This window comes from Mercenaria mercenaria, chromosome 6, assembly GCF_021730395.1.
Source record: "Mercenaria mercenaria strain notata chromosome 6, MADL_Memer_1, whole genome shotgun sequence".
NCBI classification, from domain to species: Eukaryota; Metazoa; Mollusca; class Bivalvia; order Venerida; family Veneridae; genus Mercenaria; species Mercenaria mercenaria.
Genome location: NC_069366.1, coordinates 88,952,033 through 88,979,939, shown reverse-complemented (window position 1 = coordinate 88,979,939; position 27,907 = coordinate 88,952,033). Strand labels below are relative to the sequence as shown.

General features: G+C 35.1%; 2 long non-coding RNA genes across 2 annotated transcripts; one reads left to right on the top strand and one right to left on the bottom strand.

The window, feature by feature from the left end:
• Positions 1–10: 10 nt before the first annotated feature.
• LOC123533964 (uncharacterized) lies at positions 11–27,737 on the bottom strand. Its single transcript, XR_008371497.1, has 6 exons — positions 27,509–27,737; positions 15,320–15,424; positions 14,416–14,532; positions 6,280–6,400; positions 2,835–2,895; positions 11–2,406 (listed from the first exon to the last, which is right to left on the bottom strand). It is a non-coding gene; the product is annotated as an uncharacterized LOC123533964 (long non-coding RNA).
• Positions 23,576–25,179, top strand: LOC128557911 (uncharacterized). Its single transcript, XR_008371499.1, has 3 exons — positions 23,576–23,787; positions 24,568–24,664; positions 25,139–25,179. It is a non-coding gene; the product is annotated as an uncharacterized LOC128557911 (long non-coding RNA).
• Positions 27,738–27,907: the final 170 nt, after the last annotated feature.

Genomic DNA, 27,907 nt, shown 5'->3' with positions numbered 1-27,907 from the left:
AAAGAAAATGAATAAAAAAAGTATTGCAGATTATCATTAAACATTGTTGTAATTAAGATATAGCAAAAATATCCTCAAAGTTTACTTTATTTTTGAAATTTTATCTTTTATTCTACACTGCCGCTTCCGTGGCTCGATACCGAAGGTGTGAAATTTTTTGCATTGTTCAAGATAAACAGATTATTTTTGCAAAAAACAATGTTGCCGAAGTCGTAGAATAGTATTTCCATTGTGAGAAAGTAAGATCTTTCATAAATTCTTATCTTCTGGCAAAAATAATCGCTCATAGTGTACACGGTCTTTATATCGGTTAATCTCGCCGACCCCCCTGACCCTATGTACGGAAATACCGGAAAACGGGATTTATCAATAATGTCGATATGGTGAATGTTTTTCATCAGCCATTTTTTGTAAACAAATAAGTTCTCGTCTCAAACAACTTCACGCGAGATAAAGAATGGTAACTCTTATCGTTGTTATATTGTTCCATGCATTATTCACTGATTTATTTTCAATATAATTATAATTAAAGTCTCCTAGTAATATTATTTCTTTGTTTTCAGGAAATACTGTCTCTAATGACATTTCAAATTCTTCATTCCAAAACTGGTTACAGGAGGGTGGTCTGTAAGTGTAACATAGCAGGAAAGATTTTTGTTGGTTTGGTTTGATTTCTAGCCATAAAGTTTCTAAATTTTCATTTTCAAGATCATGTCTTTGCCAACATGGGTATTTTTCTTTCACATAAACAATAATTCCTCCTCCATTTGATTTTCTGTCTTTTCTAAATAGTTGATAATTTGATAAACATAGTTCATTGTCTGTAAAAGGATCATTTAAAAATGTTTCACAAAAACCAAGTACATCGAACTCACTGTTTTCATCTAAAAAATACTTAATTTCATCTAATTTGGGATACAAGTAGTGGATATTTAAGTGTATGAAATTAAGACCTTTTTTCAGGCATAAAGAATTTCTCATATCATTCTGAATGGAACCATTTGTATCAGTTTTAACAGGTGTTGTGCCTTTTGAACATTGAGACTCGGGCTCATTGACAATGTATTCATCAATTTTTATATCCACTACTGAATTGTCTTCTCTATTTACACTACACTGAGTTCTGTTTTGACTAGAAAAACATTTGACATTGAATGACGATTAGATTTTAAGAAATCTGAAACTGGATCTCCCAAGGAACAATCCTGTGAAGTTTAGTTGAAATTGGCATAGTTGTTCAGGAGGAGATGCTATTAAAAGTAATTTTGATTGATGGGTGGACGACAAACATCCAATGATTCTAAACCCTCACCTTGAGCACTTTGTGTTCAGGTGAACTTAAAAGGCTTTCAATCAACGAAGAAAACCTAGAGTGGCACAGGAAAGACGAATTATACCCCCGCAATACGGCCTTGGCAGAGAAGTAAGTCAATGTCAAAGTCGAACTTGTCCTATATTTGAAGATATTACAACTGTGTATCAAAATGATTTAAATCTGTCAACCTTGCAAAAAAGTTCTACCCTACTGGGTCAATGCGGCCTTGACCTTTGACCTACTGACCTCAAAAACCAATAGGAGTCATCCGCTGGTCATGATCAGCCGCCATATTAACTTTTATAATCCAATGCCCAAGCATTCTAAAGTTACTGTCTGGAATGGTTTCACTCTGGTCATGACCCACCTTCCTGTCAACTTTCATGATCCTAGGCTCAACTGTTCTCAACTTATTGTCCGGAAATGGTCTAACTGTTCCGGGTCACTGTGACCTTGACCTTTGACCTACTAACCTCAAAATTGTAATCGACCTGTATTTTTTGCAGTTACACTTGTGTATCAAAATTTATTGATCCTAGGCCCAAGCAAGCTCAAATTATCATCCAGAATCCGTTTAACTGTTCTAGGTCATTGTAACCTTGACCTTTGACCTAATGACCTTAGAGTCAAACGACCTGTGTTTTCTGATGTTACATCTGTGTCTAAAATTTATGACCCTAGGCCAAAGTGTTCTAAAGTTATTATCCAGATACCATTTAACTGTTCCGGATCATTGTGACCTTGACTTTTGACCTACTAACCTCAAAGTCAAACTTGACCTGCATTTTATGATGTTAAACCTGTGTACCAAAAATTATTTAAATCTCTGAGGCCTTTCATAGGTTATTGCGTTTTATTCCGTAAACCATGAAAACCAACGAGCTTGCTGACCGACCAACAAGCTCACCCGTATATACCCCGCAAAACTTCGTTTGTGGGGTATAATCACCTAAAAACTTTTGCAATCTATCTTTGTTACTGTGATAAGTAATGCCAAGTTACTTGAGAATCCATGTAGCCATTGCCAATTTGTTGACTGGACAGAATGGGATAGCCTGATAGACTGGTACACACATCACAGTCCTATAGACCTGTATAAATATATGATATGGTAGAAGTTAATTGGTTATGAAAATACAATGTTGCATAAAATTTTATAGTAATTATTGAAGCATCTATCTATTCTAAAATACCAATGTACTTCATACTCAATCCAAAACTGTAAAACTGATTACATTCTGAAAGGTGACAATTTCTGTGAAAGCAAGGGCATTTTAGTGTTGTTTTTAAAAATTTGAGTTGGCTCCCTTGAACTGTAAAATTTGTTTTATGAACGAAAGATCAGTTTGTTTGTTTTTAACTTATAGTATCTGTTCAGCTATTCTGTAACTCTATATAGCTTGTAAGTGGTAAATGATTCTTAATATAAATTATCTGGTTGTTTATTAAATATCTCTATGACTGCCAAGAAATCCAAAATTCCACAATAGTTTCCTCATACAGCATGTAGAACAAATACCTGCATCTCTTCAGTTCTGAATTAATGGTCTGTAACCATTCTGCTCGACTGTTGCTTCACACTACAAAAAGAGAGATTTTTCAAAATTTATAACAAGAGGGTCATGATGACCCTGGATCGTTCACCTGAGTAATATGAGCTACATGTTTCAAATGTCAAACTGATGATTTTTAGAGACTCTATAGTTCTCACTCAGTTTTATTAAATAAAACTGAGTGAGAACTATAGAGTCTTTAAACATTTGGTACCCCTTAGGGTAAATACTGTGTTGATGATTTTTAGAAAATTTTTGGAAGATTTTCCGATGTACAATCAAGTAACCCCTGGGGCAGGGCCAATTTTACCCCGGGGGTCATGATTTGAACAAAGTCTGTAGAAGTCTACTAGGCAATGTTACATATCAAATAACTAAGATCTAGGCCTTCTGGTTTATTTTTAGCAAATTTATGAAGATTTCCCTATGTACAATCAAGTAACCCCTGGGGCTGGGTCAATTTGACCCTGAGGGGAGGGGGGTATCAAGATTTGAACAAATTTTGTAGAGGTCCACTAGACAATGCTACATGTCAAATATCTAAGCTCTAGGCCTTCTGGTTTATTTTAAGAAAATTTTGAAGATTTTTCTATGTACAATCAAGTAACCCCATGGGGCGAGGTCAATTTGACCCCGGGGTTCATGATTTGAAAATTTTTTGTAGAAGTCTACTAGGCAATGCTATATGTCAAATATCTAAGATCTCAGCCTTCTGGTTTATTTTTAGAAAATTTTTGAAGATTTTCCTATGTAAAATCAAGTGACCCCTGGGGCGGGGTCAATTTTGACCTCGGGGATCATGATTTGAAATTTTTTTGTAGAGGTCCACTAGGCAATGCTACATGTGAAATATCTAAGCTCTAGGCCTTCTGGTTTATTTTTAGAAAATTTTTGAAGATTTTCCTATGTAAAATCAAGTGACCCCTGGGGCCGGGTCAATTTTGACCCCGGGGGGTCATGGTTTGAATAAATTTTGTAGAGGTCCACTAGGCAATGCTACATGTCAAATATCTAAGCTCTAGGCCTTCTGGTTTATTTAAAAAAAATAAATTTAAGATTTTCCTATAGAAATCTATATAAAATCAAGTGACCCCTGGGGCAGAGTCAATTTTAACCCCGGGGTCATGATTTGAACAACTTTAGTAGAGGTCCATTAGGCAATGCTACATGTCAAATATCTAAGCTCTAGGCCTTTTGGTTTTTGAGAAGAAGATTTTTTAAGATTTTCCTATGTAAAATCAAGTGACCCCTGGGGGCCGGGTCAATTTTGACCCCGGGGTCATGATTTGAACAAATTTGGTAGGGGTCCACTAGGCAATGCTTCACACCAAATATCCAACCTCTAGGCTTCTGGTTTTCGAGAAAAAGATTTTTAAAGTTTTTCCTTTCGGTTGCCATGGCAACCAGAGTTCTGCATGGAATTTAATTCTTTGAATAATTTTTAAAGTGGGGCACCCAAGGATCATTCCTGTGAAGTTTGGTTTATTTCTGCCCAGTGGTTTTCAAGAAGAAGATTTTTTTACAAATTGTTGACGGACGACGCACAACGGACAGCAAGCGGTCACAATAGCTCACCTTGTCACTTTGTGACAGGTGAGCTAAAAAAAACAAAAACATAGAAATACTAGATGTACATAATTATAAGAAGCCACTGAACAATTTAATAATTACCTTAAATCTCCTACATGTACCTTAAAATTAGGGTCAAAATATTTTCTTATTATAGTTAAATTTTATGCAAAGTTTGTTGGAAGTGAATCCATGCATGTAAATAAAATATTTAGACTAAATAAGAAATATTACCTAAGGTATTAGGCCCCTAATAGTAATGTTTAAAAAATGGCATTTGCTTGGTATATTCTTACAGCTGACCGTGCTTCGCACTTTGCTGCAAATTTTTAAAAACTGAAATTTATGGTATTTTCTCAAGCTCAAGTAGAGACAAATTTCAAAGTGGCGACCTTTATCCAGAAATTCATTATACCATTATTTTTTATGAAGGAATCATCAAACTATTGGTAAACAATTATAAAACTAAAAAATAAAAGTGTCAGTATCATTTTTTCTAGGGTGCCTCAAGTAAACGGATTTAATGAGACAGAATTCTATCTCCAACATTGAAAAATTAAGGTAGAATCCTGCTGGTCTGTTTTGAATTTTGCTCACTTCATTAAAAAAAAACTGTGGGGCTGAAGTAAAACCTAGCTATATTTCTTCCACAATATGTAATCTAAAGAATGCAGGCAAAATAGAGAATTTTTACCGCACGTAACTCAGAATTTTTAAAGATGTCTAACTGTACCCCTTCTATTTCAGAGATAAATTCACTTTGAACAGCAAGAAATCGCTTATCAAATGAATATTTTCCACTTCTGTACAATAAATCAATAACAAGTGCAGAATAGTGCGGCTTAAACCTGAACCCTCCTGAAAAATGGTTTAATGCCTTAATTTCAAATTCCATTCACTAAGGGCTTTTAAGTGTTCTTTTTAAAAATTGAGTTACCTCCCTTCATTTGTAAAATTTGTTTTGTGTTTAAAAAAAAAACTTTAGGTAATGGACCCATTATAGTGTACCTCCTTTTGAAGAGTATTTATTAATAATTCCTACCATAAACCTACTTTGACTAATTTTTCAGGAGGGTTCAGGTTTAAGCCGCACTAGGACCAAACTTTTTTTCTTATTATATCTTTTTTATAGTAATTTAAACTGTTTTTCAAGACTTACAACTGACTGATTGTACAAAAGCGGAAATTTTTAATTTGAAAAGCAATTTCTTGCTGTTTAAAGTGAGTCTTACTTCACATGCGGAAGGGTTCAGGGCAAGACATCTTTGAAAGCACTGAGTTACAAGTTCTTTATTTTGCTTTTACTCTTTTACTCTTTAGTTTACATATTGTGGAAGAAATGTAGGTAGGTTTTACTTCTACCCTATGGTTATTTTTGAATGAAGTGAGCAAAATTTAAAACAGTCTCACAGGACTCGGCTGTAAGTTTTCAGTGTTGGAGTTAGAATTCTGTCAGATTCAAACCTTTTACTTAAGGCTGCCTAAAAAAAAGTGTTCTCAAAAGTTTTATGTTGCATTTTATAATTGTTTACCAATACTTCTAGTAGGTTTCTTTTATCAAAATTATTGATGTAATGAATTCTCTGCGAATATTTTGTAAAGTGGTTATCACTTTGAAATCTGTCCCTATTTGAGCTTGAGTAAATATCATAAATTAAAAGTAGTCTAAGAACTGCAACACAGTGCGGAACAATGTTGACTTTAAATTGTATAAAGTTAATGCAATTTTTTAAACATTACTATTACAGGTCCAACACCTTTATGTAACCATGTATTCAGTTCTTCTATAACTATGAAGCTGCATTAGATGAAAATGGTTCTAAATACGAATAATCTGTTTACTCGTTAAATGTTTTCTATGCTGGCCATCCACTATGTTTTCCATATACACCATGCTGAACAAAGACCCGCATCTCTTATGATCTGTAACTATTCTGCTTCACTAACACTTCACAGGTTTTCACTACAAAAGTAGAAACGTTTTTTTTAAATATCAAGTAAATCCAGAAAAGTTCTATAGATACATATTTAAAACATTATAAAGATCAGGGCTAGCCAATGAGAATTTACTCATCATAATTCTTGCGAATGAGTAAAACAGTACAATCTGAAATTGACTAGGAGTAAATCCAGATATCAATTTTGTTACATATGTATTGTGTATATAATGTTTATGTTTGTTTGCAGTAAATTTTTAATTCAGCAGTCAAGTTTTTGCCTATTTATAGTGGACAGCTGAACGTTACTAGAGCCAGACGATGGAAACCCATTTTTTGCTCGACTATTCGGAGAATAAGGAGAGCTATACTACTCACCCTGGCATCGGTTAAATTTTTCTTTAATGTCAAATATCTTGAATACTATCAAAGATATTCAACTGAAACTTGGAATACTTGCATATAGTGACAGTGTGCATATGTAAGTGTGCACATGTAAGACAAGGGACATTACTCTGTCAGCAACTTCTTTAGAGTTATGCCCTTTTTAACTTAAAAAATTTGGTTAAAGTTTTTGATAAAGTCAAATATCTTGAACACTATCAAAGATATTCATTAAAGACATGGACTACTTGCATACAGTGACAGTGTGCACATGTATGACAAGGGACATTACTATGTCAGAAATATTTTCAGAGTTATGCCCCTTTTTGACTTAAAAATTTTGGTTACAGATTTTGATAAAGTCAAATATCTTGAACACTATCAAAGATATTCAACTGAGACTTGGAATACTTCCATACAGTGACAGTGTGCGCATGTAAGACAAAGGACATTACTATGTCAGCAATATTTTCAGAGTTATGCCACTTTTTGACTTAAAAATTTTGGTTACAGATTTTGAAAAAGTCAAATATCTTGAACACTATCAAAGATATTCAACTGAGACTTGGAATACTTCCATACAGTGACAGTGTGCACATGTAAGACAACGGACATTACTATGTCAGCAATATTTTCAGAGTTGTGCCCCTTTTTAATTTAGAAATTGGATTAAAATTATTCATAATGATAACTATCTCTGCAATGCATTGATATATTGGATTCAAATTTCACACATGTCTTTAGTGTCAGTAAACAGTCACAAGTCCAGGTCCTAGAAGTCTAACTTGTATTTTAACTAAATTATGTGCCTTTTTATACTCAGAAAATTCATGTGTAAATACAAAGTACAACTAGAAGATGCTTTTGCAAAAAAGCGCATGTCTCCCCCAATGCAAAGTGGTATAGGCAAGAAGTCAATAGGAGTCAGGAGCGAAAGTCAAAGAGACACTGATGGTTGGCTGCAATAGGGATCATCTACTTGGCATGTCCAGTCATCCTGCTAAGTTTCAACACTCTTGGCCTAGTGGTTCTCAAGTCACTGTTCAGGCTCCTGTGACCTTGACCTTTGATCAAGTGACCCCAAAATAAATAGGGGTCATCTACTCTGCATGTCCAATCATCCTATTAAGTTTCAACATTCTGGATCAAGTGGTTCTCAAGTTATTTTCCGGAAATGATTTCACATGACCAGGCCCCTGTGACTTTGACCTCTAATAGACTGACCCAAAAATCATATGGGTCATCTACTCTGCATGTTCAATTATCCTATGAAGTTTCAACATTCTGGATCAAGAGGTTCTCAAGTTATTGATCGGAAATGGTTATCAATGTTCAGGCCCCTGTGACCTTGACCTTTAATGGAGTGATCCCAAAATCAATAGGGGTCATCTACTCTGCATGAGCAATCATCCTATGAAGTTTCAACATTCTGGGTTGAGTGGTTCTCAAGTTACTGACCGGAAATTGTTTTCCATGTTCAGGCCCCTGTGACCTTGACCTTTAATAGAGTGACCCCAAAATTAATTGGGGTCATTTACTCTGTATGTCCAATTATCCTATAAAGTTTTAACATTCTGGGTCAAGAGGTTCTCAAGTTATTGATCAGAAACGGTTTTCCATGTTCAGGCCCCTGTGACCTTGACCTTTAACAGAGCGACCCCAAAATCGATAGGGGTCATCTACTCTGCATGACCAATCATCCTATTAAGTTTCAACATTCTGGGTCAAGTTGTTCTCAAGTTACTGAACGGAAATGTTTTTCAATGTTCAGGCCCCTGTGACCTTGACCTTTAACAGAATGACCCAACAAGAGCACCGCCTTGCGGGTGCTGACGCTCATCTGATTTTTTTTAGTGTAATAGAAATATTGTCCTACCCATGATTTTCTAAGTCTAAAAAGGGCCATCATTCTTGCAAAAAGCAGGATAGAGTTATGTTTCTTGATGTACAGTGTCCACTTATGATGGTGAAAAACTGTTGCAAGTTTTAAAGCAATAGCTTTGATAGTTTATGAGAAAAGTTGACTTAAACATAATACTCAACCAAGAAAATGATTTTCTAAGTCCAAAAGGGGCAATAATTATTGCAAAAAGCAGGATGGAGTTATGTTGCTTGCTGTACAGGGTCAGCTTATGATGGTGAACAAGTGTTGCAAGTTTCAAAGCAATAGCTTTGATAGTTTAAGAGAAAAAGTTGACCTAAACATAAAACTTAACCAAGAAATCTGATATTTTCTAAGTCCAAAAGGGGCCATAAATCTTGCAAAAAGCAGGACAGAGTTATGTTTCTTGCTGTACAGGGTCAACTTATGATGGTGAACAAGAGTTGCAAGTTTTAAAGCAATAGCTTTGATAGTTTAGGATTAAAGCTGACCTAAACATAAAACTTAACCAAGAAAACTGATTTTCTAAGTCCAAAAGGGGCCATAAATCTTGCAAAAAGCAAGATGGAGTTATGTTTCTTGATGTACAGGGTCAGCTTATGATGGTGAACAAGTATTCCAAGTTTCAAAGCAATAGGTTTGATAGTTTAGGAGAAAAGTTGACCTAAACATAAAACTTAACCAAGAAATCTGATATTTTCTAAGTCCAAAAGGGGCCATAAATCTTGCAAAAAGCAAGATGGAGTTATGTTTCTTGCTATACAGGGTCAGCTTATGATGGTGAACAAGTATTCCAAGTTTCAAAGCAATAGCTTTGATAGTTTAGGAGAAAAGCTGACCTAAACATAAAACTTAACCAGGCAACGCCGACGCAGACGCAGACGCCGACGCCGACAACCGCTCAAGTGATGACAATAACTCATCATTTTTTTTCAAAAAATCAGATGAGCTAAAAATCAATAGGGGTCATCTACTTTGCATGTAAAATCATCCTATGAAGTTTCAACATTCTGGGTCAAGTGGTACTCAAGTTATTGATTGGAAATGGTTTTCAATGTTCAGGCCCCTGTGACCTTGACCTTTAACAGAGTGACCCCAAAAACAATAGGGGTCATCTACTCTACATGACCAATCACCCTATGAAGTTTCAACATTCTGGGTCAAGTGGTTCTCTAGTTAGTGATCGGAAATGGTTTTCAATGTTCAGGCCCCTGTGACCTTGACCTTTGACGGAGTGACCCCAAAATTAATAGGGGTCATTTACTCTTCATGACCAATCATCCTATTAAGTTTCAACATTCTGGGTCAAGTGGTTCTCTAGTTATTGATCGGAAATGGTTTTCAATGTTCAGGCCCCTGTGACCTTGACCTTTGACCCCAAAATAAATAGGGGTCATCTATTCTTCATGACCAATCATCCTATTAAGTTTCAACATTCTGGGTCAAGTGGTTCTCTAGTTATTGATCGGAAATGGTTTTCAATGTTCAGGCCCCTGTGACCTCGACCTTTGACGGAGTGACCCCAAAAACAATAGGGGTCGTCTACTCCAGCAGCCCTACAACCCTATGAAGTTTGAAGGTTCTAGGTCAAATGGTTCTCCAGTTATTGCTCGGAAATGAAGTGTGACGTACGGACGGACGAACAGGGCAAAAACAATATGTCTCCCCCAGAAGGGGGGGGGGGGGGGGGGGGGGGGAGAGACATAATTCTCTACCTTTGTAAGTACTTGGGGGCTATTGTACCAAAACTTCACACATGCCTTCAGGTCATTGCATACAGTCACTGGGCCAATAATGCTGAATTTCATTTTAACAGAATTATATACCCCTTTGTCTACTTAGTTCATATTTACGTTTTGCATGCAACTTGAAATCTTTTTAAGTATTAGGGACTATTGGATTGAGACAACAAAGCTATGTCAAGGGTCAGTGTCAGGGCTTCGGAAATTTGCCGGTTTGTCGGTTTTGGACCGATTTTTTACTTTTCAGACCGATTCGTGAAGTGAAAAAACGAAAACAAGAGGGCCAAGATGGCCCTAGGTCGCTCACCTGAGAAACACACCATAACACAGCATATTAAACAGAGTAAACATGTTTGACCTAGTGATTTCATGGAAACAATATTCTGACTAATTATCATTAAAATTGGAGCAAAATATTGAGTATAAATAAATATTTCCTTTGATTTGACCTAGTGACCTAGTTTTTGACTCAAGATGACCCATATTCGAAATTGACCTAGATTTCATCAAGGCTATCATTCTGACCAAATTTCATGAAGATCAATTGAAAAATACAGCCTCTATCACATACACAAGGTTTTTCTTTGATTTGCCTAGTGATCTACTTTTTGACCCAAGATGACCCATTTTCAAATTTGGCCTAGATTTCATTCAGGTACTCATTTTGACTTAATTTCAGGAAGATCAATTGAAAAACACAGCCTCTATCGCATATACAAGGTTTTCCTTTGATTTGACCTAGTGACCTAGTTTTTGACCCCAGATGACCCATATTCAAATTTGATCTAGATTTCATCAAGGCAATCACTCTGACCAAAATTCATGAAGATTAATTGAAAAATACAGCCTCTATCACATACACAATGTTTTTCTTTGATTTGACCTAGTGACCTAGTTTTTGACCCCAGATGACCTATTTTCGAACTCGGTCTAGATTTTATCAAGGTTATCATTCTGACCAAAATTCATGAAGATTAATTGAAAAATACAGCCTCTATCGCATATACAAGGTTTTTCTTTGATTTGACCTAGTGACCTAGTTTTTGACCCCAGATGACCCATTTTCGAACTCGGCCTAAATTTCATCAAGATAATCATTCTGACCAAAATTCATGAAGATTAATTGAAAAATACAGCCTCTATCACATACACAAGGTTTTTCTTTTATTTGACCTAGTGACCTAGTTTTTGACCACAGATGACCCATATTTAAACTTGGCCTAGATTTCATCAAGGTAATCATTCTGATCAAAATTCATGAAGCTTAATTGAACAAGCAAATTCGATGAATTGGAATCCCCCGCCGAAAGGGTCAGAGTTGAGGAACGGCAAAAAAATATATCCAGCAAAAAGTTAAGAATGTTACCAAGAAGCAAATAATTTCATTAGTCAAAATCAAATTAAAAGAAAATGAATGGTTTGTTTGGGTGGGGGGTGGGGGAGGATGCAACAGTTTACATTTGATTATAAATATTGATAGAAAACGAAAAATGAAAAAAAAAAAAAAAAAAAAAAAAAATGGGGGGGGGGGGGGGGGTGAGGGGGAGTGGGGTGACCAAGTAAGGTGGTGACCAGGTGTAGGTACACAACATCACATGTTTATAATAAATGTTCATGGAAAAGAATGGAAGAAGTTTAATGAAATTCTTCCAATTGGTTGGTTTGTTATGTACAGATCTGTGGATTTTTAAACAATTAAAGGGCAATAATTATATGGAAAACTGACCAATCGAAAAAAAACTTGAAGGGCATCGTCGCAGTATCTTGTTCATGTCTACTTCAAGTTTGATGAAATTCTACCTGCTAGTTACTGATAAATGGCTGCAGACGGACATTTTTCATTAAATCAAGGGCAATAACTCTGAGGGAAATTGACCTATCAAAAAAAACTTGACGGCATCACGCAGTATCTTGGTTCATGTCTAATTCAAATTTGATGAAATTCTACCTGTTAGTTACTGAGCAATGGCTGCAGACGGACATTTTTTATTAAATCAAGGGCAATAACTCTGAGGGAAATTGACCAATCAAAAAAAAAACTTGACGGCATCATCGCAGTATGTTGGTTCATGTTTTTTCAAGTTCATGAAATTCTACCAAGTAGTTACTGAGAAATGGCTGCGACGGACGACGGACGACTGACGGACGACGGACAACGCCATTTCAATACCCCCCTCCCGATTTCATCGGCGGGGGATAAAAATACAGCCTCTATCGCATACACAAGGTTTTTCTTTGATTTGACCTAGTGACCTAGTTTTTGACCCCAGATGACCCATTTTCAAACTTGGCCTAGATTTCATTAAGGTAATCATTCTGACCAAAATTCATGAAGATCAATTGAAAAATACAGCCTCTATCGCATACACAAGGTTTTTCTTTGATTTGACCTAATGACCTAGTTTTTGACCCCAGATGACCCATTTTCAAACTCGGCCTAGATTTCATCAAGGTTATCATTCTGACCAAATTTCATGAAGATCAGTTGAAAAATACAGCCTCTATCGCATACACAAGCTAGATGTTGACAGACGACAGACAGACGACAGACGACAGACAGACGCCGGACATCGAGCGATCACAAAAACTCACCTGAGCATTGCTCAGGTGAGCTAAAAAATCGGTCCCGTAAAAATGGAGAAAAGTATAAATTTCGGTCTGATATCTCAATACACGATCACCTGCCAAGTAGGAAATTGTTGGTCGCACCTTCAGATAATCAATAAACGTGTCAATCGGTCTGATTGTCACTTTGATAATCGGTCCGTAATTAGCACGTGACGCAATCAGTGCTCGCGCGGCACATCCTTTAATGTTTGCAGACAGCCGACTGCGGTGTATTAAACATTTTTGACTGGTTTCCTAACGTTTCTGACTGGATCCAAATCATTTCGACGGGGATCCACTTCTTTCATTTAGAATCCGACGGATGGTTTATTTCAAAAGGCTATGTTTGATCACGGTAACAAACAAATGGTCGCTGCATTTAATTAGGTCTTTGATTTAATGAGACATCACTCGGAAAACCGATAAAAATAATTTTTATAATTACTTGATTTGAAAAAATTACATGATTCATTTGTTGGGGCTCCAGTTGAAACAAATGCAGACTCTGACTCAGTGTATAAGGTCGCATATCTTGGACTTGTATTTCAACAGAACTATGCCTCTTTTGCACTTAATGTGTAAATACTGCATATAAATTTCTGCCATTGTAATACTTTCAAATTACAGCAGGTTTTTATCATTTTGACCCTTACTGTGACACAGTTGCAGCAGTACTAGTATATAATCCATTTTATTGACAATCCTTTGAAAAGTTGAGTGTGCTGTCATCAGACAGCTCTTGTTCATTTTGAACTAAATGCATCATGCACATTTTAATTTAATTTGTAGAGCTTATTCCAAACTGCCAGGGTTTTCTCGGAAACAGACACATGCTTTGGTGATACACTAGTTACTCAATCCAATAATTTCAATGATGTTTTAGGGATCACTTTCTGTTGGTTTAAAATATGCGTAGTGTTTGTTCACTTTTTAATTTCTTTAAAGATGACATTTTGCTGTTTTCACCAGACCAAAGTCGATAATTTTAACCAACCCCACATTAAAATATACTACCGTACCAAAGCAGTACCATATTCTATGTTAATGAAAACACCTGGATGATGGGAATATTAGCTAGACTGACACATTAAAGCATTCAGATGAATTAGTCATTGTTTATGCTAGTAAAAAGTCATTGTGTTTCAGTTATTTCATATACATTTAAAAAATGCCTTCAATAAGCCTGGGGTTATATGACAATGGTAAAATCATTCAAGTACATGTAGCTATAAAGACTTCTTAATTGCAGTAGAGAACACAAAGGGTTGTAGTACATGTATGTGGAAAGAAGCCTGAAAATTAACTACATCAAGAGGTGCTCAAAACGGAAGTGTTCTTGATCCAATGCTGTTTTGATACATGCTGCATTCCAATGGATTTAAACCTCTTAAAAATGGGCATATCATGGCATGTATCAATGATCTACCTGATAAATCCAAATATCCACTTTAATTCCATCTTTCACCATGTAGAATAAAGACCTGCATCTCTTCAATTCTGAAGGAACTGGTCTCTAGGCATTCTGCTTTACTTGTACATCACACTACAAAAGAGACATTTTTCAAAATGTTTAGAAAGATACATAACACAAAATACCATATTAGATACACATATAACACAATAGAATGAAGCAGATTTTAGTGTCTTTTTTAAAAATTGAGTTACCTCCCTTCAATTGTAAAATTTGCTTTATCTTTAAAAAAAAAAATGACTAAAAGTGAACTAAAGTTCTTTAAAACTGAAGTTTGGTCACATTATGAACACAATGACATGAGTTTTTGTTTCTAAACTATCTTAAAAATGCAAAATCAAGAAAAAATATGTTTCAGTCAGGAATCATACCTGGACTGCCTCAGCAATAAAAACTTTCCTACCTTCTTGAATAAGTATCACCATGGGTGAATTCATACTTATGACAGCTAAAGGCATTGACCTCCAGATTTTCGCTGAAAATGACCTTTCTTTTAAGGTGAAGTTTGGCCAAATTTTGAACAGAATATTAATTTTCATTTCTAAACCATCTTATAAATGCCAAATCAAGAAAGAAAAATGCCAGAGTCAGAAATTGAACCTGGGCCGCCAAGGCAATAAAAACTTTCAATATGTCTTTACCAGTATACACCATGGAGGAATATGCATTTAACGGCCATTAAATATTGATATTTATAATCAAGATAATTAACATTGAATGGAGAGTTACAAGCACTATTCAATTTTCAGTGTAAAAATTAGTAAAAACAACTAATTCTCATGTATTTCCACAACATTTAGTCTGTGAGTAATTAAGTTTCAAAGCTTTCTTAAGAAACATAGCATTAATTTCCTGATACCTAAAATTTTCTCTTTTTTGCTGTTTTTGTTGGCAAGTTACGCCCTAGTCCCAATCTGGACTCTAGTTACCTCCCCTGCTGATCCGTCCACTACAGTATATCAAACTGAAATGTAATGAAAGTGATAATTATGCAACAGATGTGTACATGCTCACTGTACCTTCAACATTCATTATTTTACATTTTATTTTTAATTTGCATTGTAACCCTAACATACCTAACCAGTACTGGCAGTAGACATCAAAATGTTAAAAATGTTAGGGTCGATCCGGGTAAGTACGGACATCTACGTAAGTATGGATTAATTCACGGTCAACGGTCATATGTCACATGGGTTAATCCGGACCTTTTCGTTGTGATACCTTCACTTTTGATTAGAAAGACCTTTGTCCTTTCCCAGTTTGCGTTTTTTGCTAGAAGAAACCAGGAAATCACGTCAAATCCTTTCTGACGTAGTCAAAATTAATGCGGCAACATTTAAACGTGCTCTGTTTACATTAAGGGTGAAGGTATACACAGCATTTTCTGAATATATTTTTTCACTCATTCGGATATTATGATGCCTGAAATATAAGTTTGACATATTTTTTTAAAGAAAAGCAACAAGCAACAAGAACAAGAGCTGTCCATAAGACAGCCAAGCTCGACTATTCGAAATATTGTCACAGAAGCAGGAAATTATTACCCAAAATGTTAAATATCAAAAGAGTTTTAAGTTCGAAAGGGGACATAATTTGACCAAAATACATATCAGAGTTATGGGACTTGGTGCTATCAACTAGTTTTATAACCCCGAAGAAACATATTAAGTTTCAATTCAATATCTGCATTAGTTTTGGGGATAGTAACTTGCATGTAAAACTTTAACCAGAATTTTCTAAGTCCAAAAGGGGGCATAATTTGCTCAAAATACATGTTAAGAGTTATGGAACTTGACCCAGTGAGGTTGGTAATTGACCTAGAAAAAGAATAAATAAGTTTCAAAGCTATATGCCTTTTGGTAATAGCTGTATGTACTTGCACGCAAAACTTTAACCAGGATTTTCTAAGTCCAAAAGGGGGCATAATTTGCCCAAAATACATGTCAGAGTTATAGGACTTGGTGCTATCAACTAGTTTTATAACCCCGAAGACACATGTGAAGTTTCAATTTAATATCTGTAGTAGTTTTGGAGATAGTTACTTGAATGTTAAACTTTAACCAGGATTTTCTAAGTCCAAAAGGGGGCATAATTTGCCCAAAATACATGTCAGAGTTATGTGACTCGACCCAGTGAGGTAGGTAATTGATCTAAAAAAAGAAAAAATAAGTTTCAAATCTATATGCCTTTTAGTAATAGCTGTATGTACTTGCACGCAAAACTTTAACCAGAATTTTCTAAGTCAAAACGGGGGCATAATTTGGCCAAAATAAAGGTCAGAGTTATGGGACTTGGTGCTATCAACTAGTTTTATAACCCCGAAGACACATGTGAAGTTTCAATTCAATATCTGCATTAGTTTTGGAGATAGTAACTTGCATGTAAAACTTTAACCAGAATTTTCTAAGTCCAAAAGGGGGCATAATTTGGCCAAAATACATGTCAGAGTTATGGGACTTGACCCAGTGAGGTAGGTAATTGATCTAGAAAAAGAAAAAATAAGTTTTAAATCTATATGCCTTTTAGTAATAGCTGTATGTACTTGCACGCAAAACTTTAACCAGAATTTTCTAAGTCCAAAAGGGGGCATAATTTGGCCAAAATGAAGGTCAGAGTTATGGGACTTGGTGCTATCAACTAGTTTTATAACCCCGAAGACACATGTGAAGTTTCAATTCAATATCTGCATTAGTTTTGGAGATAGTAACTTGCATGTAAAACTTTAACCAGAATTTTCTAAGTCCAAAAGGGGGCATAATTTGCTCAAAATACATGTTAGAGTTATGGAACTTGACCCAGTGAGGTTGGTAATTGACCTAGAAAAAGAATAAATAAGTTTCAAAGCTATATGCCTTTAAATGATAGCTGTATGTACTTGCATGCAAAAACTTAACCAAGGTGTGACGCCGACGCCGACGCCGACGCCGACGCCAGGGTGAGTAGAATAGCTAGACTATTCTTCGAATAGTCGAGCTAAAAACGAAATATATGCAAAAATGCAAAATGTCCGTACTTTCCATATTGTTATTACTGGTATGTGTCAAAAAAGTACGGACAGATGAGTTTAGTTGATTGTCTGAATTTCTGATAATTGCTTTTCTGTTGTTTTCCAATTACCGGTAAAGCATTAGCCAGTGAAAATGTGGAAAAGCAAGGTTTCCCTACTGAGACGGAGCTAAATGGCTGAAGACATATATGCTGATAAAATTAAAACTTAGTGAACAATAACAACATATATATGAGTATGACTATGTGTTCGACCACATTCTGATTGAACATGATTTGTGAAAAGTATGACTGATAGTCAGTACTTATATATAGTTCTGAGAGAGTGCATATATATGACACTGTTACACAAGGAGATGAAATAAGTATTGTATGGGTGGCTAATAAATTTGGCTGAAATGCAAGGATAGCAAGCTTATTTGTATACAGTAAACCTCGCTTATAAGGAACAGCTTGGGACCTCTTAAAATTGTTCCTTATAACCGAGGTTCCTTATATCCGTATAGCGAACTAGTTCCTTGTATCCTAAGTTTATATAACGAACACAATTTGTATAGAGAAAGTAACTTGACTGACGTTTGAAAAGGGCTATGTGTTCACACTCCGGTCCTGGAGACTGTCTGCACGTATATGGCTGAAATAGTGTTGAAACACGGCGTTAAACCTAAACTAAGCCAAAATATGTACGTCGGTAAGAATGACCGTAATTTGCGGGCGTTTTTGTATCGGTTATTTCTAGTACCTTCTTTTTTAGAGAGCGCTACATTGTGACTATAAGATGTGTTGCAGTTACATGTACTTCCCTCACCTTGCTCGACTGCATGTTATGTGAATTGGCATGAATACTTATATAAAAAAAAATGTTCAAATTTTTATTACAAAAATGTTTAATTGGACTACCCGTTAAAATTTACGTTAAGTAGGGTGTTTATGACATTCAGTGTATTACGATTAGACAACGGCACCATACATACAGATTAAAGTGTAAATTATACCTATAGTTTTGCTATTGTCCATTTTAGCACCTGCTGTAATTTTTACAATTAGAAATTTGGTAAACTGGACTGTTTGCCATTGTTAATCACGCGTAATTAGCACATTTATTTAGGATAGTATGACCATAACCGTGACTGATTTTCGTTCACTATTGTTAACATGAAATACCTAATACATGTAGCTCTCGAACATAATCTTGAGTAAATTTAAGTCTACTATCGTCTAGTATTTGGTAAATGTTAATGTTATGATAATATTATATATTTTCTTTTTATCGTATCAGTGAATATCATAGAAATGAAATGTTTACTCATGTGCATGAAAGCGCGTGAAAGTGCCGAGGTTACTCTGACGTATTCAGCGATTCTCCCGTTTATTTCCAGTTTTCAATAATATTTATTCTTTTTGATTATTGTTTGCTATAACTGAGGTGTTTTCCATTGAATTTCGTACTTTGGGACTGGAAAAAGTGTTCCTTATAACTGAGTGTTCCTTATAACCGAGTTCCCTATAACTGATGATTTTTACATTGAATAAAGAAGGAATTAGATCGGGGAATTGAAAACTGTTCCTTATAACCGAGGGTTCCTTATATCCGAGTTCCTTATAAGTGAGGTTTACTGTAGTAGATACAATTCGTAGAGATACTTTATAAGTTTTGTGGTAATTTGCTCCACTATATACATCTACAAATATTATGAATGCAAATAAACCAATAATTTTAGTAAAATGTGACATGTTCTTGTTTACTTGTATCAGGCCGCATATTCAACAATATTCTTATATCATCATAAGCATATCAGAGTGCCTAAAATAAGGGTCTTCATCCTATTTTTTTCAGTACGCCTAAAATGTGGGTCTACACTAAGCAGGATAAAATGCAGTTGTGTAGTTCCTCGGCTCTAGAATCTGCTGTGAAAGAACCAGACTGTCTATTCCCAAAGACCTAGGCTAAGTTAGCCAGACAGGCCTATATCTAAATCTGTTCTCTCAATCTGTTCTGGGGGCTTTATCTCACTCTGTCTCTGGTCAGATCACTCTTGAGTCTGTACTAGTTGAGGATAAATTTCGTGCCCAGGTGTGACTGTGTTTGCTAATGCTATATGTAAATCACCTTTGATGTGTTTATCATGAAAAAGGTGCTATACAAATCTGGTATAATGATAATATCAAAAATTCAATTGGAAAAATGGCACGTAAAACCTGAAAATTGGGAAATGTCAAAAATAAGTTTTACCATCATATGACCTTTATTTCAACATTGTTATTGGTGTATTTCACATTACAAATAAATATTTCCTTTTTTCTGTCTTTTGAAAGTGTCTCCTAAATTTTCTAGTATCTCAGAGGCCTTTGCTATATTTAATAAACTTTTGACTTGACTTGACTTATAATAGACACAATTAACCAAATCAAGTCAGTAATTAATCACTTTGCTCAAGGTGGTGTTTGATGCTTTGAAAGGATCATCTTAATTTTTTTTATATACCATCATAATGACAGTACTGAAGTCAATAAGTGCCATGATTGTGATGGCTGTAAAAAGTCTTCTCGTCCACGTATAAAGTGTTGTTCTTGGCGCTTGTGTTCAGCAGCATACTTTTTTGTGACACTATTACTGCTCGGCATATTTTCATTTCCGGTGAAAATTGGCGAGCCTGATTAAATGCGATCACGGTGATGCGTACAGAACTCAGAACTGTTCACAGGATTTAATCAAATACTCAGTACTGGCACACTGATTTGATTAACACAGGAACAGTTTTAACTCGATTAAATATAAGGAACAAGAATGAAAACGAAAACTAATTCAGCTTGTAAATGTGACTGCTGCAGAATTGGTATTTTTTGGCATGTTTTGGAGAAATTTCAACCTCAAAATTGGGAAAGTAAGCAAATTTCTGAATTTTGGATCAGTCTTAAAAATCCCTGCTGTCAGTAGTTTTTGTAACATGTCCGTACTTTCTCTCCATTGTCCATACTTACCTAGTATTACCATGCAACAAATTTTCCTATCTTTTTGCAATTTTTTGGACCATTTATACGCACTAACATAATGGTTAAAGCCGCGGGAGATCATCCACACTTCAAAATTGGGGCAAAACTTGATATCGGAACCCTTTTGGAATTGCACTTGTCAGAGTGTAAAAGCTGTCCATACTTACCTGGATCGACCCTATGTCAGGTCTTATTTATCTGTTTATATGACTACAACTGGGCCTTGTTCGCCATACTGACTAGCAACAACGACCACTTTTTTGTTATTTTTTATTACAAGATGAAAATTATGTTTTTGGACACTCGTATGTGCATGAATGACAAATCAATTGTGCTTCGGACCATAAAATATAGAGATAAAGATTTATAGGGTATTAAGGTCATGTCCTAGATTTTGACGCATAACACATTTTTCAGGTTTTTGTGCAAAATAGTCCAAATAATAGGACGTTTCGGTACAGCATGATAAGTTTTGACTGTTGCTGTCTCCGTCACGTCCAAACTTATTCTGCGTATTTCTGAAATCCGTTAGGAATGTTTACTGGTACATGTACAAAGTACTTGTAATGATTACATCTCTGATAATGAATTTATGTTGACATTAAAGCATAAACTTGCCTCGCTGACATTTTATGAACATATATTTTGTGTTTTGTTTCTGCAATTTAATGTCATTGGCAGTCTGCTGTTTACTGAAACCGGTGTCAGGGTAGGTATCTCCTCGCACCTGTCACATCATATTTTCGAAGATTTAAGTCTCTTATTTAAAATTATGAATTAAATTCATCGCACTTGAAATTTCTACATGAATATTAATGTTTAATTCATTAAAGCAAGTAAGTCTGACCAGTCTGTCGTGGTCGATGGTCACATGTCTGATTAAGTCTCTGTCACATCAGGGGTCCCCCAGGGCTCTGTCCTGGGGCCCCTGCTCTTCCTACTGTACATTAACGATCTCCCTGATACAGTCACCTCCCAGGTATGGCTATCTGCAGATGACACAGCCATGTACCTTGCAGTTTCCTCCCTCACAGATTGCCAAAGGTTACAAAATGATCTCCTTAACTTAGAAACTTGGAACACACATATCAACAGAATAACAACAAATGCAAACAGAACACTAGATTTCCTTAAACGCAACATCAAAACACGAAAAAGTCAAAGCAAAGCACTATCATACAAAACACTGGTCAGACCACAATTAGAATAAGCCTCATCTGTATGGTCCCCCCTCCCCCCACACACAGGTTAACATACACAAGCTGGAATGGTCCAGCGATGCACAATCAGATGGGTTAAACGATTATTCACGATACACTACAGAACACCTTAGGCTGGAGCACACTCGAGAAGAGACGCCTAGACTCCAAACTGGACATGTTCTACAAGATTTATCATCATCTTGTAGCCATCCTGCTTCCAACTTACTTAGAAGTCCCAACCAGGTTATCCAGACAGAGGCACCCCCTCAGTCTCCACCAAATTCATGTCAACTCGGACTTCTTTAAATTCTCCTTCTTCCCTCACACGACAGTCCTGTGGAACAGGTTACCCCCGCATACTGCGACTCTGCCTGATCTTGAATCCTTCAAGCAGGCAGTGGCCCAGTTCCAGTATTAAATATAGCAGTTGTTTTTAACCTTCTTTTACTCTATTACTGTTTTTAACAATCATGCTATGACTCATATAGTCTCACTATGCCTGGAAGACTTCTTCCAGTTTTACTTCTACTCTTCACTAATATCCAGCGTGTACCCTGCCCATAATACTCGCTAGAGGCGTGAGGCAGTATTTATTTATTTTGTTGGGTTTAACGTCGCACCGACACAATTTTAGGTCATATGGCGACTTGCGTGAGGCAGTAGCCATAGTTAGATAGTATAGATCTATTATGCCTTTTTAATGTCTTTGTTTTTCCTAACAGTAAAATGCAGATACAGGTAAGGCTTAGAGGGATGCCAACTATAAAATACCAGATCATAAAATAAGTCTTGCAGATAAGCCAAATGAGTAAGGCTACACACTAGTCCAACTAATTTGACATGATCCTAGGAAATATTGAGATATTAATTCTTTCAAACTTGGTCCATTTACAAAGCATAACATATTCATGAGGCATATTAAGGTAGAAATAACTTTGCTGCCTTCAGTTTTGTCAGAATTACTTCCCTTCTTTAGATTTTTATGATGCATAATTTTTGAAGTCCAAAAAAAATTATGTTTTAATGCAATGTTTAAAACAGAAAAGGGTTCAATGGCTATCTATTGCTCCAAACTTATAGGGTTAATACTGTTTCTAGCACAGATGCATGAAGAATTTTTTTCTATAACAGGGGTTCCAATTGACCCGGGACCCCGGGTCCGGACCCGGGAGATTTTCAAAAGACGCTCAAAGGACCCGGCATGATAATTGCCTGTGCGTCACTCGGGACCCGGAGGCATTTTCCTTTGATAATCCTTCCTCTTATCATTCATTTCCTACAGTAAAGCTATGTCCACGATAAACACGTGTATTCAAAATAAACTCTCGCCGTCATGCCCTCCAGCCTTTGATCTTCTGCTAATTCCCGCCCTTTATCCTGTGGACATGCCTGGCTGATATTTCTTTATCAGCAAGTTACGTCATGGCGAGTGCACATAGGTAATGAGAATCAATGAAGTGTTAAGATTAATTGATAAAGCGTATTGATTGTGTACTGTCAAAAAGGCGCCAATTATTAAATTATCTGTATTAAAGCGACCAGCTGATTACCGAGCATGTGAAAAGTGCCCTGCAAGATTTCTTCATGCAAACTTTAAATTTGGACCCAAGGGTCCTGGGACTCTTGGGTTTTCAGGTCTAGTGGAACCCCTGTCTATAATGTTGTAAGTGAAAGCACAGTAAAATGTATACATTCATGTACTAGCGCAATAATTTAGAGCATTAGAAAGCCATTGAACCCTTTTTTGTTTTAAACTTAGCATCAGAACATATGTGACGCACCATGACATTTTGGGTCCAAATTCGGCGTTACGTCATTTGAGAAAACATCGATTAAAGTTACGTCACAAAAAATGGTGGACGTTACCACGTGTTCGCGGCAATTATGCATTATTGTTTTCAATAATACTTTACCTAGCCACAAGAAATAAATGAAATGACATAAACATTTCCGTGTTTTGCAATTCCGTTTCTTTAAAAAATTTAAATGATTGATAATTTATCGCCCTTTGAATCGACACGCCATTTGTAAACATCGAAGGTCGCGGAGAAAATGAAACTACCAAAAACAGTTATTTGATGATTTATTTCGATTGTATAAAGAATGACAGTTAACGAATGTCAAGGTAAGTAAGTATTTAAACGATATGTAGGGTTTAAAAATATTATTTGAGTTCATATCGACTGTTTTGTCCGATATCTTTTCGAAAAATAGCCCGGATTTGACACTAATGACAGTTTGGAGGTAGCGCAATTCACGTTTTATTTACAAGTGTCATTGTATTGTAGACTACATATTATTTACTAAATCTGCTATGAATTAAAGTTTTTTTAATCTGTTTTGACTCTTATTCAGTAGAATCAGTATGCAAGACAATTAGATTCTATGGAAGAAGACTTTGACTTTGGTGCCAGACAAAAACACAAAAGTCAGTCATAGTGTTTAGTTACATAATTAAAGCCTGATCATTTTATATAGCCATGCCATGAAAGTGACTGATCAGGAACAGTTGAAACACATCTATATTGTCAGCTTCAGTTACTTATTTCTTGCAATGTCAAATCAGTCCATACATAAAACTTCTACAAGGCATAAATATTGGTTTTACTTGGAATGAGACAGTTTTTTTTGCAAAGTTTTTCAAATTTTTGTTAAATTTGCATACTTTTCACTTGGCCATTATTTCTGGATTACTCACCATTTTGTAATGTTCTTGGCAAGTCACTGACAACCATTTTGTAAAATGAATTAACTTTAGATACATTTTGTTTTGAAAGTCTTGCCTGTGATTCAAACTTATTGCTCTTCTTATAGAAGTCTTTGTGCTCTATGTACTGAGCTAACTGCCCAGGGCATTTTTATCTTACATTTCAGCCTTTTTCAGTATTTTTTTTTCACTTTACAGATCAACCACTAAGGATTGTTTGGCTTGATGCAATGACCTTAAACAGTTAAAGGATTTTCCAGGAAGGTTTATACACCACAAGCTCGATTCTTTTGGGGTTTGTAAATTTCTTCATACATTTTACAGTTACTATACTGCTATTCTAAGAAAGATAAAGACATTAAAGTAGCATAAACATAAATGATCTATTTTATTCATAACATTTTAAGAGAAAAGATTTTAATTATAGACCCATTCAACAAATATGTGTTAATATATTAAGAAGTGAATAAGTAATGATATATAATAATTAAATATGTCATGTATGTATGTTTACATTAAGTATGATTGCATGAATTGTATGTCTAGTCTGTCAGAATCTTAGCTAGCTTATGTATTCTTGAAAAGCTACTTTTTCTGCTTGAATACTGTAAGATTCTTGGATGAGTTTATACTTATCAATTCTGTTTTCATTCAGCTTTTAACAAAAAGACTCTCTTAAGCTTTAAAAGATGCTTTACAGTTTTATATTCTGTAACATAATACTAATCTTATAATGAAGTTCTAATGTTGTTAAATTTTTGTTTTGCAGTGATGAAAGAACTATGAATATGTGAATGGGTATGAAACAGACTGATCATCCAGTTGAAAACATGCCTATGGAATAGAGTGCATGTCACAAATACTGATATGAGCAAATAACTCCATATTGCACAAATAAGGTCATGTTTCCTGCCCTTATGACCTGAAAAAGTTAAACATTCTAATTCAAATTACAAATGTGTTTCAAGAAAAGTAAAATTAAGTCAACTGTGAGAAATATTGGGTAAAAGTATTTTACAGGTGTTTTGTTGCCATGACAGCTGTGAAGTGGTTTGAAAAGCACTATCTTAATTGTTCTAACAATACAGAATTTAACTTATGAAATACTAAGAAATGTCTGTTGAATGAATCCTAGTTGTTTCAAAACTACAACATGTGTGACATTTAAAGCACAACCTTTCAAATTGGATGAAAATTTTTACAATCAAAACTGCCTTGCCAGTGTGAGTGTAGGAAGGATTTCCCAGAAATGGCCATGACAGAAAACTTCCAATATAGCAGAAAATATTTGTTACTGATAAAATATAATATATTTTATTTCAAGAATTAATCATGTAAATCCATGGTTATAATTGTGTTAAAAGATATTTTTACATGAACTTTGCAGAAATAGCTATTTTTTGTTGCAAAACATTGTGAGTTGCCATGGTAACACAAATTTGACTTAAATTAAGATTTGTTTGATTATGTAGACAGCATGTTTCTTGTTAAAATTCTGCTAATCAGACTATGTTCTGCAAGAAAATATCTTTTATGTGTAATCGTTGCATCAACAAAACATGTCATAACACAAATATGCCATAAAATTGCAGAGTTGTAATGCAGGTAGGCATATCAGAAAAATATGTAATTCTCAAAGTCAAATTATATTACATGAAATATGTTTCTTTTATAAATGATCATAATTGACCATTTGTGATGTAAAACAAATGTATACTGAACAGATGCTATATGAATGTTCTGTTTCTTTCTGGAAAATTTACAAAAATACTACTATTTTAAGAAAATAGTGCATTGTTGCCATGGTAACATTAATTTGACTTTTAAATTTTTTTGGATATCATCATATGTAAACAACATCTTTCTTGTTTATATGTTATATTTGTTAAGCTGTATTATGTAAGTGATATATTTTCATATGTAATAATTGCACCAGCAAAGCACTATGTTATCACACAAGTCTGCCTTAAAATGGCAAGAGTTGTAACTGGGAGAGGTGTATCCGAAAAGTTCTATTTCTCAAACAATATTACATTAATTTGCATGGAATGATGTCCCTTACTTTTAAATAAGACAACAGAAGGCTTTTGATGTAAATATATGGAAAAACACTTCAAATATTCAAAGTATTGCAAAGAAATTGACAAAAGTTTAGTATTTTTGTAAGAAAATACCACATTGTTGCCATGGTAATGTTAGTACTTTTGTAAGGAAATTACACATTGTTGCCATGGTAATGATTCACTGATCAGTATATCTAAGTCTTCTGAAATTTTAGCAAACTCACAGTTGATAATAACAGTCTAATAATTATATCTTCTTGCCTGATTTTCTTTCTTACTGTTTAATAGATAAGGTGTCTATAACAATAAGATTAATGTCCTAGTTTTTTGGATGGTGTCTAATTTGATATCAAATAAAGTCTGTATTTTGTTCAAAAAATATCATAAAACAGTTGTCTGTAAACTGTTTGCACACTAGAAAAAGATAATTGTGTATTTATTTCACATTCTATGTAATTTATTGCTAGATTCATCAAGGGACTGTTAAAAAAGAGGTTGAACAACAGTGTTGCTATAGAAACGATTTTGAGATTATAAATGTTTTTATACTACATGAAAGAAAGAGACAAAAAGAAATACATTCCATTAATTGCATGTTGCTTTTGTTCTTTTATCATGTATTTAATCTTGGTATTATTTAAATATGGAGTCATTATTAAGATATACTGCCTCAATTTTGATACAGTTAGACAAAAACATGGTGTCCGAAAAGTGGTAATATCTCCATGATAACAGCTGATTTTTGTGGTCAAATTGAAGATTTTTACTCAGAACGGGTCAATGTGTCAGATTAGCCCAAAACCCCAATTTTGACCAAAATTGCATTTGGACCCAAAATCTCATGCTCTGTCACATATCTTTTTTGGACTTCAAAAAGTTATGCGTCATAAAAATCTGAAAAGGGGAAATAATTCTACCAAATCTGAAGGCAACCAAGATACGTTTATTTTAATTTGTGTCATATGTTATGCAGCATAACTTATGCTTAATAATTGGACCAAGTTTGAAAGAAATGTCTTCATTATTTTTCAAGAAATATTAGTTTTTATGTCGAAAGCCCGATCGGGCAATGTTACCTGTCCATGTTGCTACATTCACTGTACGTTCAAATTCTATTATGACTGATCACTCCCTTACGTTTGTATATTCTGGCATGTGACATGATGAAGTTCAGCGACCTGCAAATAAGTTACCACACCTTAAAGGAGCAAATACGGGCATACTGGTATAAAAACATCTGCACGAAAATCAATGTTCTTTTCTTCCAGAACAGCCGGTGCAAATGGCGTATTTGGTCAAAGGGTAGTAACTGTGCACTACCGAAAATAAATCAGTATGTTATCGTTGAAAACTCCATAAAAATGCCAAAAGATTCTGCCAAATATTTAGGCGTAACTATTAGTAAAGACCTATCATGGACCAATCATATGTAACATAAAAGAAAAATCCCTAAGATTCCTCAAACGAATGTCAAT